Source organism: Xiphophorus hellerii, chromosome 18 (genome assembly GCF_003331165.1).
Source record: "Xiphophorus hellerii strain 12219 chromosome 18, Xiphophorus_hellerii-4.1, whole genome shotgun sequence".
NCBI lineage: Eukaryota > Metazoa > Chordata > Actinopteri > Cyprinodontiformes > Poeciliidae > Xiphophorus > Xiphophorus hellerii.
The window spans coordinates 11,517,335-11,531,801 of NC_045689.1; the positions used below are offsets into that span (position 1 = coordinate 11,517,335).

A 14,467-nucleotide genomic window follows, 5' to 3' on the forward strand; every position below is an offset into this window, starting at 1 on the left:
TGAATCTCCAGATCATGTACAGTAAGGAATGTCTGAGTGGTCGCCTTTTATTTTTATTTTTTTCAAATGTTCTTGGAGCTTCAGGGCCTAAGCTACTTAACAGAAACAAATGAAAATAGTTGAAATGCTTCACGCCAGGTTTTCTTGGCATTCTGTTCCTGCTGGATCGCCTAAAAGCTGGAGGAAGAATCTCATTTACTGTAGTGAGACTTGCATTTAGGCAGCCTTGGCTGGACGCAGGTGCCCGAAGGCTGTTTAACCCCAACGATTTTACAGTTCACCGAGCTCAATATGGGGCTGCACAAGGGGGGGGAATTTATTGGGACCTATTTAGATCTGCAAAATGTTCCCATCAAACAAAAGCTGCATGTGAGGTAACAGTCCAGTTCCTTGCAGTGGTCCCTTTTGGAGGGGGACAGGGGGAGGAGAGACAAGTGACACAGGTTTACATTACTATAGCTGCCCCCGCTTGATTTATGGTGGAGAGTTCAGGAATTGTCAGGCCAGCTGTGTCCCTGAGCTGTTTGGAATAAATGATTAATCAAGGAATGTTGGGAAAGGATATTGATTAGGTTTGTGTTTTGGCTTGAGAGAGCCAAAAATCACTCTAAAAACGGGCTACTGGTTAATCTCAAGAGTCGTCTAAAAAGGTGCCAAGAGTCAGAGTCAGAAGCGCATGAAGAGGTGCGAACTGAAGGTATCGTTTTTATGCACATTACGTGGCTCCTGTGGGAGCCACATAATGGCTCCCACACCCACTTCCACCTAGGTGTGAGGATTCACGCAGCCTACAGACTCTGTGTCCCACCCTGCCATTGGGATCAATGATGGGCTGTTTGCTGTTCATCATGGAGCGATAAATGACTGCTTTTGTTAAGCGCTGCGGTGATTCATTAGGTAGACTGGATGCTAAGTTGTCTATTAGTGCTAACACAACCCAGTACACACTGGGATGCTCACTGGAGCATTTGATGTGTATTGAAGGTGGCCAGTGTGATTTCATAACAACCATTTATCAAAAAATGTCAGACATGACCTTAGAAAAGTCCTGACTCTGACTGCGTTGCAGGCCTGTTTCCGGTCTATACCCAGCAACCCCATTGCGGTGGACTATATAAAGGAATTTTGGAGGGTGTTAAATATTAGCCATTGACATTATCTACACAATAACTAAGCATATTAGAATATACAGGGGTTGGTTGTCACACTTTTTGCTGTCAACACAGATACACTTTTAATTTTTCGCAATGAATTTTCACAAAAAAGAAATACCCAGCATTGACATTCTTAACACTTATTGACAAGCAAATCCAGCTCAGTTGGTTATCTGCTTATCAATGTGACTTTTATTTATTTTTTCTCATAAAGATGTCAATAGGGTTAGACATGGGCTAGAGAGACCAGATCAATCACATATTTTCATGAAACAATGCAGTTTGGTTTAGTTTATTTTTCAAATTACTGAAGAAGATGAATCTGGCAACAAAACTGTTTGCATTGAGTCACTGACTTGCAGGAAAAACTGCTGTTCGATTTTCATTAAAGTTATGAAACAGTAGTGGTATTCTTTTGTTTTTGCACCCCCCAAAAATGGTGGCTTTTGATGCTATTAATAAATTCAGGCTGTCAGGGTTTTTATTATTATTATTATTATTATTATTGTTATTATTATTTTGGTTTTTCAGTACCTGATTTGCCAATCATACAGCAAAGTTCTTATTTTTGTTACATTAGTGTTGTTAACAAACAAGATAAGCCAAATGATCTTAATTAAAAAGTATATTTCAAGAATTGGTCAAAATTTAAGTAGTCTTTTAGCCTTTAGACTCGCACCATTTTTACCCAGGAACACTGATTCAAGTTGACCCAAATAAAATGTACCACTTTTTTTTTTATTACTCTAACAGCTTGCTTTATCAGAGTAGATGTTGCTTTTCCAAACATCAGACCAGCTCCTTGCAGATTTGAGAAAAGCCATTTTCATTTTTTGTGCAGTAAGATTCCTGGAAATTCAATGTTTGTGCAAAATCTGCCACGATTATTAAAACAAACAATTTTTTAGCACTGTACGCATATTTATACTAATAGGCTTTATTTGTGTAAGGCTCTTGTTGAGAAGAAGGATAATGAATTCCACTAATTTATAAGTGTAGTTTGGCCTCAGAACCGTGGCCGTCATTCAAATGTGGTATTTTAGTATATTTGGTGATTACATAGTAATTTAATTTCAATTAGAAAACAATCCCATTCCTTTTGGACCGATAAAATCAACAGGGAAATGGCCAGAAGTCATCTCTGATAAAACAAACATTCAAACCCAGAGAAATCGATTTAAAATTATCTGCGTGTCTTCAACTTTATGAGCCTTTTAACATTCCGATCAACGTTCAATCAGAAAAAAATAAATAAAAATAGTTATTCCTGCTGCGATCCCTGGAGAGCTCTCAGGACAACCTGATATGAATTCACGGCTGAAGCGGAGGAGAGGGGGGAATAGACGGAGAGGATTTTTGCAAATGTGACACCATTAAAATGATATTATCCGCCTTGTGTGCGTGGGAGGCAGTAAATCACGCACAAAGTTGCAGGATGGATCCCTGAATGATCGTGGAGACTTTATTCTCCCCTTGGCGCGCTGTGTCTGCAGCAGACATTTTTAGTTTGCAAGTGATAAACGCTTCTCCCTGCTGCAGGGCACAGAGAAGCGGGGGACCGCATCCTGTTTGCTGCTTGGACGGGGAGGTGCGAGTCGCGGATGGCCTGGCAGATGTGCCGCACACACCCCACCTGTTCCTCATCACACGTGGACCTGCAGCGCTGGTGTGCGTGCTTTAACTGTTTTCTCTTCCTTCTGGGAAAAACATAGTCCTGTGGTTATTTAGGCCCTCAACTAATATCTCTCCGTCAATTCTCAACACCCTTTCATACCCGAGTGTCGCCATTTCGTGCGCTTCCTGTTCCGTTTCGTATCCACGTAGGCTATAGGTAGATCACGTCAGTTGATTTTTCTGTTAGTATTTCCGCATTGATTAAAAAAAAAATAGTTACTAATACTCAGATACAAATTGGTCAGATTTAGCCTATAGTGTCCTATTTCAATGAATAATTTGGATTTTTCCAACTCGTATCCATTTGTTTTGCGTACAGCCCAAATTCTTTACGGTACAACCCATACAAAACACCAGATAATCAACTTATGACCTCGATAACTCTAAAAACACACACTTAGCTTGAAAAATGACTACGTTTATTTTTACTTGAGGATACTGAGTTTACAAGTACGAAATGCCAGTGTACTCATTTGGCAAAAGTGCAAAAATGACCCCAGCGCAACAGAAATCTTCACTTCACGACAAATACTGTCCGAAACAAGGCGTGAAACGGTGAAAGATCCTATAAGCTCTAGAAATTCTTGGAAACGAAACAACCGAAAATACAAAGGCAAGAATGGTGAAAGGGCTGAAATGACAAGCATTTTTTAAAACCTAAGCTATTTGTTTATAGGATGATGACATTTTGTTGCTGCAAAAAGCAAAGCGCGCCAAGCTTTTTATGGTGATATAATCTGATTTTTCTTTTCTTTCTTTTTTTTTCCATAACAGGAAAGGGAACAACTCGCCTTTGCACTCTTTGGATTTGGTGCGCATTCAAGGTTATTGCATTAAAGGCGGAGATGCAGAAGAGGACGGCTCTCTTGTTCTTTCTCAAGAGCTGCAAACCTTCTCGTTGGCTGCACCAGGATGTAAGGCTGTAAAGAAAAGAAAGAGAACTAAAAAAGAAATGGCTCTAAAAGGCAAACCGGTGGAGTGACACAACAGCGGTGCGCACTGTGCTGTTTCCATCCACTGTTATGCTGATGTTCATCATGATGGTAACAAGAGGCAGCCCGTTCAGTTGTAAAACTAATTTCGTGGGACTGCTGTCCGCCTGGCAACTGGGGCAGGGTGTGGGAGGGGTGGCAGGGGGCTAATGGCCCCCTCTGTCCCTGACACAATATGCAAACGGGGGAAGTCTTGCGGGGCTGATGTTTATTCAAACAAATGGGATCAATTGGCAGACATGGTCGAAACTCTGAAAAGAAAAGTGCACCTCCTTTCTTCTCACCATCTCTAATTTCCGAAGCCAGAGAGGCGATGGAGCGGTGTTACAATAATTACTGCGAGCAATTAGCGACTGAGAGCCAGAATATATCGAGACCTGGGAGTGGAGGGGCCGCTTAGTTTATTTTGACACCTTGGAGAGAGTAGCTGAGCATAAGGGGAAATGTTCCCAACATTCCCAACATCAGACATCATGCGGTAAAAAGATATTCCTGCAGAGGGAATATGGCACGAAAGGCCATTAATTCTGGATGGGTTTCCAATAGAGAATCATTGATTTGGCACATAGAGCGAAGCGAGGCTTAATAAAAGTAACAACATCCCACTGATTTAACTTTAAAAGTATTTACTAATTTTATTTTCAAAACAAAACCTGCCACTTCTCCTCACATTTTTCTGCTACACTCCAATTTGCATTATGTGTTGCCATGAAGGATTGCAAAAGGAAGGAGCAAGAATGTCTTGTTTGAAACAGTGGCAAGGAGACAACCTCTTCTTGTCGTGTCCTCTGCTTTACAGGGAAGCTGTTCCATTACTCATGTGCCTGCTGATTATGTCTTTCTCAAGCCAGAGTATGAGAACCAGCATGGCTTTCATGCTATGTCAGATTATCCATCTTGGTTGAGATAATCCAGGCCTCTTGTGTTATATCTCAAGTGATGCAAAGTGGCTGGCTTGTTGTTTTCCTGTTCCCTATACACTCACTTGGAGTTTACCTAAAGCCTCAAGCAGAGCATCTCTCTTACCTTCAAGCCACACCCTAGTTCAGAAACACTACCTGGAAAATTCACCTTTCTTCATATGAGCTCATCAGCGGTTCTACACATTTGTTCCACTATTCCTATTAGCCTGCACATCTGCCCTTAACAGGAAACAAAGAAAGATAACATTCATCCCACTAGGATCATTTATTTCCCAGCAATCACCCTGCCACAAGTAAGAACATAGCATAATTATTTCACCCTGCTTATCAACGTGTCATATTTTAATATATTTCTGTAACAAATTCAAACTCTCCAACTCTCTCAAACAAACACAGCAGCACAATTTAGGTTTGTACATTTGCATCCGAATGAAAAAAGACAGAAAAGATGTCCGTCAAACTGATGAGACCAAATTAGAGTTGGTTGACCATAGTTCCTAGTGTTGTATCGGCTACAACAAATAAAGCAGCAGAACAAACAATTCTTCCCAGCAGTCAGGCAGAGTGGTGGTGATTTGGACAACTTGCAGTGACTAAATCAGAAATGAACTCATCTGTTTCCAAAGTACTCCAGAGTCAACGGTCCCGAAAAAGCCATACAGAAAATGACTTAAAATATCTGAAAGTCAATGCTGTCAAAGGCTGTTTACAAACTATTGGATGGGATGTACTTAATATTTCAAACACAGACTGCACAATTGTCTTCATCTTTGCTTTGTAAATACAAGACTGTGTGAAATCTGTTGTGATTTATTGGAAACCTGACGTCATATTTAAGTAATTTTAGAATCTGGTAAAGATGAGATCATCTTTATCTCCTACTATGTAAAACACCTGGAGTTCTTTTTTTTTTTTAACCATCCGCTCTTAAGCCCCATGTAGATTCTCTTAAAGCTCACATTCAGATAGCCAGAATCCATCCAGCGGAAACTGCCAGATTCAGGCACACAAGCCACAATGCATTATCCATCCTTCCTGGCAGACAACCCCGCTCCCCCCAACACCCATCCAGTCGGCTCTTTGAAATCTGCATCACTTTGGTCTCGTTTCTGTTTACAAGAGTCAAATTGCTTCCACACACTTTATTTGTGAAAGCTGAAAAATCCACAGAAAGAAAGAGAGAACGAGGACAGACAGAGAGAGCTACACCAAGAAGCAGTCACAGCAGATGCATTTCTTAAAAAAAACAACAAAAAAAACTAGTGCGGTAAATACCTCAACCATTAAACATCAACACACACAGTCATTCCCAATGAGTGGCCAGAGAGGCAACAGGCTAACAAGCTTCTCTTTGACTCAGCACTTCTTTTCCCCATCTTAACCAAGTTCATGCAGCCACAAAATGATGGTCCCTCAGTGGAAAATTAGCTCAAACACCACAGACACTAGCAAAAGCTCCCCTTAATTATAGGACTCCTCCTGATATATGTTGTCTGCATATGTCAGAGCTCGTTGTTCAAGTCGTCATTATCAGTAACATTAAAATGCACTTTATATGATCTGGGTAAACACACTCGAGTTCCCAAAAAGGCACGGAAAAACAGGAAGCTTAGTATGAGCCTTGAAAGGATTGCTCACTTTGGCTTGACCCAATCAGACAGAAAGAGTGAGAACATAAGTTGTGCCAAGTGTGAATTGTTGTCGGCACCAGATTGGGCTTGCAGTCATGAAGATGGAGGGAAAAAAATGGGGAAAGTTTATAAGATGATTCGTCACTGTGAGTCACAATAAAAGAGTCAGATCCCAACACACAGATCGAGACGAGTGCCGAAAAAAAACACAAAGATGAAAGTACAAATGGTCAGCTTTTTCCTTCATTTGGCAAAGCAATAATGTGCAATTTACTTCGTTTTGTGCACCAGCTTAGAGACCAGGAAAGTGGATTTCATCGTCTCAACCTTTTTTATTCAGTCCATGATCAAGGTGCAAAATGAAAGAATGCACTTCTATAAAGTTAAGAAAAAAAATCTGGTTGCTGTGACAAGAAACTAACTCACAGATCACAAATTATCTCTAGAGTTGGAAGTTAATAGGATTGCACAAACTAAAGGAGTCCTTATGAAAGCTCCCAGAAGCCTACCACTGCTGTTTCATAAATCAGGTCATAAAGGATGCAGTGGTTGAGTTCTGCATAATAAATTTGCCATAACATGAACAATGATTATACACATAACATAAAAATCAAAGAGCTGAGGTGGCAGCTTGTAAGACATGAAAAACTAACAACATATTCAAGAACAATAAAACTTGAATGTCTGAAAAATAAAAAAAATGATCATAAGTCAAAAGAAAAAGCCTAATCTAACCTTTTGGCTTTTCATTAAATACTTTACTAATCTCTAAAAGAAAGGCTGTCATCCAGTAAAACATAATATTTTCAAGTCAATCTGCTTTTTTTTCTCCTGGATTAGAAATACCACATTTTTCTGGGGTCTGGAAGTGATTTCTGGAAAAAAACATTTATTTAGTTTTATTTTCAATGGGCAATGCCTTGTTTCACCATTTAAAAAAAAGAGATCCCATTCAGTTGTAAAGTTCATTCTGTTCTTTTGGCCACACTCTGATCCTCCACCAAACCTCATAATGTTAAACTGATTGGTTTTGGTCTTATTGTGCAGACAAATGACTGTTGTAATGCTAACAAGTGGTGCTGTGTTCGTGCTGTGTTCTTTCTAATTTGTAGTCTCTGGTGCCAGAAGGATTAACACTGAGACAATCACAGATGCTATTAACAGAATGTTTTCTTCGGAAAAATGAAAGCACTATGCAAAGAAAGCTACAATTTAAACACCAGAAAAGAAAATATAAAACAACAGAACACAGGAACAGAATGTAGACGATGAAAAGAAAAACTCCAAGTCCATTTTGAGAAAAATAAATTCTGACTAATCCTGGATCTTCCAGACACAAGAGTCTCTATGCTACAAGCAATTGAAACACAGTCACTGCACTCAGGTGATCTCCATTCTGCTCATAGAGAGACAACAAGCACTACTTAGGTGAACCTCCGTTGAATTACGTCTGTCACTTTAAAGGGGGTTTGCAAACACTTATTTTTTTTATCTTACGTCTTTTTTATTTATTATTATGCCTTTTAGAAAACGGTTTTATAGAGTTTGGCACAAACAAATGATAAAAACACATACACTCACATACATCACGTCACAGAAGGAAGTCCTTCAGGGTTACTTCTTTATATTTTCTTCATTTAACATCTAAATTACATGCTCTGTTTAGCTCCAGATACGGATCCTTACGACATCTATAACAACATTTTTCTCATGACTTTACCACAGTCCAGCATTACATCCCCCCAAACATTCACAATTTTGAGCCAGAAACTTTTACCACTGAATACAGACAAAAAAGAACTGTTTTATGGCCCCAAACAGATAGAATCAAGTATCAGTTTCCACTAATCTTTTATACAAACTTAACATGCTAAGAAATTGAACACAGTTGCACAGCTTTTCTACTGTGACCTTTTGTGTTCAATCTACTTACTGATAAAATGAGCACACATAACCATTCAGAGATTATTTATAAAAGTAAGCATGTCATAATTATTTTTCGCTGCATCTTAAACATTGCATCCTTGAAGCAAAGTTTCTGCTGCTACATCTTTCCTATGTATTTGGCATGGAGGCCGTTTGGAATGCCTCTCTCGGCTTATTTTTTTATATCAATTCATCACCTGCTGACATGCATGCTGTTACTCTTTTTCCCTCTCTGTTCTCTGGCTTTCTCTTGGCTCGTTTGAAGTCGTTGGGTGTCCTGTGGTTTTCAAAAAGGTCAAAAAGGACAGCCCTACTGTTCCCTCGAAGACAGGCGGTGGGATAAATGTATGTTACCACCTGTCATTGCTGCTCCATGTCAACACCACTGGTGTCACTGTACTCACGCCTCATCACCTCACCCCCTGCCGCTCATGCATTGTTTCCTCCTGTGCAAACACACACCAAAATGCACGAGTGGCTGGGCAAACCTTTAAAGCAGCGCTATACACAACGTGTGTTTCCATAGTGTGGGACACCTACTGTCCAACAGCCGGCACACAGAGACAAATCAAGGAATCCTGCTGGTAAAATCCCACCCTTTCCTCACACTTCATATAACCCAGGACTCTTTCTGGCCCAAGCCCAAATCAGTGGGGGTGGTTCAGCTGAGAGAAAGGGCTGGATCCCAGGGAGAGAGTCAATTGCAGGTCCGGGTTCAAGTAGAGAATGAAAAAGGGCAGCCATAGTACGCCAAGATGGAAAATTAGCCTTTCAAATGGCAGTTAAACATCAAACCAGCCAGAGAAGCTGTGGGTGTTCCCTGTGAACAGAAGCTTTTAGAAGCTCTTCTTATTCTTCAAGTCCTTCAACAGACTCCACAGGATGATCCAAAAATAAAGAAACTTTTAGTTTGATAATGCCAGCTTCTCAAACTTCTGGATCACTGTTTTCACTGACTGGAATGGAGCCTCTCTTGTGGTCCAAACACTATTTGGACCACAAGGACCCCTAAAAGTCGAGTCCTTACCCAGAAATACATAAGGAGGTGTTGGAAGGCCGCAGTGTAGCCTCAGCTTGCCTTGTCCTAGACCCAGAGCCGGGAGTACCCCGGAAGGGCTGAAGCGGGTCGGCAGTGTGACAAGATGCTCCTGGGTCAGTGGGTTGTGGAAACTCAGAATCCCGCCTTCAAAACTGAGGAATATCCCGAGGGTTTTGATCCTGGGTGGGACAGTGCCGATAGGCTCACAGCTTCCATCGTACACTGCATGAAAAGCCGAGACATTTCTCTCCAGCCACCAGCCGCTACATCCATCTGATGAGATTAAACCTAGGAAGACAAACATACAAAGATTACAGAGTGAAGTTAAAGAGATGTTCCTGCAGCCAATGCAGTGTTTAACATTTTACAATTTACAATCAGATGAATAAGACGACTTGAATAAAGTACATTTTGTTAAAAGGATTTTATTACTACACAGTCATTGTGTATGTCATAGTCAGCCTACTTAACCCTGGTGTTCACTTAGATCTGAGGAATTTTCCAATAAAGTGAAGAAGCGACCAAATCACTCGATGAACATTAGATTGACATTTTGTGGTCTTGTTTTCTCAGTTACTGCTTTTGAGATTAAGGTCACGTTTCATGACCCAGGATTGGCAAAGCTTCAGATGTTGGACAGACAATACACCTTCTGACTCAAGATAACTTTCTCCACGTCGGGTGATGGGCTTCGAATAGCTTAAAAATGACCTCAGAACCCATCAGAGTTTAATGGGTTTGCTTCTCTACGTTCATCGCTGACGTCTTTAAGTATAGCTTGGTTAGCACGAATGTTTATGCTCCAGAGCACCTGCTTTTAAGAAGGCCGACCCATTTGCTAATGATCGGTAATAAGTGTAATTTGAGGTGCTTTTCCACTGGCAAGTCGTGCACCAACCGGTTAATGTGCGGTTCGGTTTTACCCCAGGTGGTGAGCTTTTCCATTATATGGTCTGTTCCTCACTATGGTGGGCGGGACGTGAGCGGGCAGCAGCTGTGGTCAACTCTCCGCTGATGTTTGTACCAACACTCAGCATTGGAGAACCTTGAGGTTCTGGTCCAGAGAGACTCAAATAAACCCAGATATTTCATGTTGTCATGTTGAAATTCATTGCTGGTCCAAACATGATGACAAAGACTAAGATCAGCTGATTATTCTGCTATACAAATAAATATATGCACATTACAAATTATAATTTTAAATGTGCAACCTTTTGGATTTAGGTAATGTAGTCAAAAGATGTAAACCAATAGCCATGCATGAACTTTATTATTATTTTTAATTCAAATAAAAAGTAAAATTCACATCATAAGCTAACATTATGTAGGTCCGGTGTTTCACAAACTACATCTCCATCAGAAAGCTGACCACTGTTTATCTCTTCTTTATTGCTGACCATGTCACTGTAATCATCTTCTAGCAGAGTAGAAGTCTTTACAAACCAATGTTGATCGTCTTTGTAACTTTTCCAGCCATTGCAGGAGCCTAGACAACACTGAAAGGATGAGGAAAATAATTAGGATATTTTTTTCTGTATCCTGTTTTTAAAATTTTATCCTACCAATCGAACTCCTTGCTCTTACGTACTTAGAGATGGTGCACTGCAGTTACTCAGGTCAGGAATATGGACTGTAAAATATTACACTTTGAATCCTAGAGACTATCTGAAGTGCAGCATTTGTACTTCAGTGAATCATTCACAGAAGAAAGCCTCTTAGGTTATCAACATTTTTGTCCACATTCTGTGTTTAGATTTGTGTTTGTTGCGTAATACCAACGGGGAGGCATCTGATTTGTCCAAAATTCCCTCTGTTGCATGACAATAAACCCAAACATGCAAGGAAAAAGAAAAACAAAGAGTCGTGCAACAGATGGTACAGGGCCCTGATGTCAACATCCTGGAGTCAGTCTGGGGTTACATGAAGGAACTAAGGATACTGGAAGTTTTCCTGGATTACTGTAGTGAGTATTGCTACCAATGCTTAAATAATGATCCATAATTGGTCAATGCTTCCAACACCTTTATTCCCACGACCAATGAAGGTGAATCAGAACGAGCCCATGTGTGTGTTCACTGTCTTTGTGCACTTTATTGTGGGTGTAGGTATAAACAAGCGCAGTCTTGCTGAGTAAGGGTGAGGGCTTCTGGAAGGAATGAATCAACTGGCATCAACCCAGTTCAACCACAACCAACAGAGTTCTTACCAACCCTGTAGACGGAGCTGTTACAGACATCCACCTCCCAGTAGTATTGCCCCCGAGCAATGATGACATCAGCGCTCACATGAGGAAGAAGCACCGTGGAGTCAGGGGTCAACGCAGGTTTTCTGATCCTAGGATGTAGGTCTGAAGAACCACTGTCACTGTAGGTCACTGTGAGGAGGGTGTTGGACAGACGGAGAGGTGGTGGGACAGATGAAGGGTCCAGGGAGAAGCGCAGCCCTAAAATGATTCACATCAAGCACAGAGCTTAAATACTTATGCACATATCATCCCTCTTTTGTAGGCAGGAAAATTCAGCTTGATTTCTGACCATAGACACTCCGCTCCATCTCCTCTTCTAGCAGGTCTACAGCACCATCCTCTGGCAATACAAAGGAGCTGCGCGCAGTGGAGCCTGAGTCAAACAGAAAATATTTGGTGAGCAGGTTAACTGATCCTAAAAGACAGTAGGTCAAAAGACAGCTGAAATCATAACTTTTTGTTAGAGCACCTAGTAGATGTCGCACTCAGACAGTTAAATCCTTTCAGCTGTAGAAGGACTGGTCAGCCTCTACAGTGGTACTGGTCAATTGTGTAGTTTGCTTGGAAACATCTAGCCACTATGGCCACAATGACTAGAATGATTGTTGTAAGTTTATCTGAGCATCCCTCCGCATAAACAATAGTCAAACTTTGTATAAAAATCTTAGAAGAGCTGAGAGTACCGTCATATCACAGAGGTAGACGTATTTCTGGGAACAATGCAGGAAAAATCCCCCAAGCAACAACTGAGCGTTTGCTTTCTTTTTAATGTTTACAGGTTATGAGACAAAAAATGTTTGCATTCTGTCTTTTTTGTCTTTTTGTTTTGTTGAAACTAAAGAAGACAACCTTAAGCAGAAACTCAAAACTGCTTTACTTCTTCACAAAACTATAAACTATTCCTCAAAAGAAGCGTACTATACTTACATTTTTTACTGCTTAGTGTCGATTTGTAATCACTGTCCTATGGAAAACAATGACAATTCATTTTAAAGACAGAGCATGAAAATAAATTCATTGTTGGCACAAGACTGACATCAGATAAATTAATTGTATCAACGGAATTAAATTAAACCCTTGTATTGTAAATATTGAGGCAGAAAAGCAAACCTTGATGCAAATATTCTTCTTTTTGAGTTGTTGTACATGTCAGGATATGATTTTAAAAATCTCCAGTTTCTGCAGTTATTACAATGTAGACCAACCTCAGCAGAATCCTCAGTCATCATTTATTACCCATACATGAATCCAGTATTGAAAAGCTTCAGTTAAAGTTAAATATCCTTGAACAGCCCATCGTCTAACAGAATATAGATAAATCTTTATTGTCATTGTCACAAGAACAACGAAATTTAAATTTAAAAATTAAAATATTTAAATATAGAACTGTTTTTTCTTGAAAATAAGTTAGCCAGTGTTTCAATGAGTTTTACCGGCACAAGAAAAGATGAAGTTTAAAAGAAGCACCATTAACAACATTAAGTCTCGGAAATTATCCTCTATCTGACTCATTGAGTTTTTGCCGTCACTCTGGTGGAATTTTTCCCACACTGTTCTTTCCAAGTTCGCCTCAGGGAAGTTTGCTGGATGATTGTTTTCTGATAAGCACTACACGACTGCTTGTTTTTCACTGAAATCCGGTGGAAGCAGCAAGGGTCTACTGAGGCTCACAACTTTAAAAAATATATTTTTTTATATTTAATAGTGACAAAGTGAATTCTGTCTTGTGTTTTGTTTACTGTGGGTTAGTATTAAAACTTTAAACTTCCAAAGGAGCAAGTCTGGTACCACAAAACTCTAGCATTTTTTTTTTAAATTGAACTTTTTATTTTTTAATCATAACTGCTTTGTGAAAACAGTCCTACTCTGTCTAATTTTAAATAAAACCATATTATCAGCTCATAAAGCTGCCTACTCATGTTTCAATCTGCACAATTACTTAGCTACAATCTGTTTTCTAACTTTATTGTCATTTTTAGTTAAGTAATGCAAATTGATTGCACATTATTGAGTAGGAGAGTAATCAAAAATTTTTATTACTGTAAAATTTGACAAGTTGGACTTCCAGCCTCACAGACTGTGTTCTTGTCACTGAAGAGAAATAATTTAAATAGCCATGAAAACATGCAAAATCCTGTTCAGTGATTATATGAAGGTTTTGGATGCTGTAATGCTAATAGATATTTTTCCATTCATTCGTTTTAGAAAGGGAACACATTTTTAATCAGAAATCTTTTGTGTTAAATGAAAATAATTTCAAGTCGAAATCTACCCGGGGTTGCAGTAATTTTAGGCAAAATTGTATGTAAATTGTTTTTTTTAAATACCACATGGTTACTGTACGTCCAATATCTCTTTAATTGTGGCAAGTATCTTGATCGGATCACATGGTTTACCTGTTCGTGGTGAGACCTTGCTGATCCGTCTTTGAAGCCTGTATCCCATTTTGCATATTCAGACCTTGGAGTGGGATGCTGAGGGAGACAGGAAGCGGCAGATGACCAGGTCCAACATGGCAGCTCTACTGGTTGTCTGCAGCATGGGCACGGCACCGAGCAGACTGACCGTCGTGGGTCACGGCGACACACAGGATGCGACCCGGTTTCCTCTTCAGCTGCCACACAGCGACCACAGATCGTATGAGAACAAGGTAAGATCAAAACGACGTCATATTCTTTGTTACAAGCTGGACACTGTGAGAAATCCTCCAAGCAATCCATGGCATGTTTACTTCCGGTCCCAGCATCTCTATGGGTTTCCTTTAAGTTCTTTACTTTCTTTTCATTTTCTTCATCATTTGTCCGATACTTCTGATGCACTTCAAGAGAATAAAAATTCAAAAATGTGGCAGATTATCAAGTTTTTCAAGTATTTGGAAAATAA

The 14,467-nt window shown here is 39.9% G+C and overlaps 1 long non-coding RNA gene across 1 annotated transcript; it reads right to left on the reverse strand.

Moving 5' to 3' along the window:
* Positions 1–6,686: 6,686 nt before the first annotated feature.
* On the reverse strand, positions 6,687–12,880 carry LOC116737263 (uncharacterized). Its single transcript, XR_004342764.1, has 3 exons — positions 12,512–12,880; positions 11,874–11,957; positions 6,687–11,782 (listed from the first exon to the last, which is right to left on the reverse strand). It is a non-coding gene; the product is annotated as an uncharacterized LOC116737263 (long non-coding RNA).
* Positions 12,881–14,467: the final 1,587 nt, after the last annotated feature.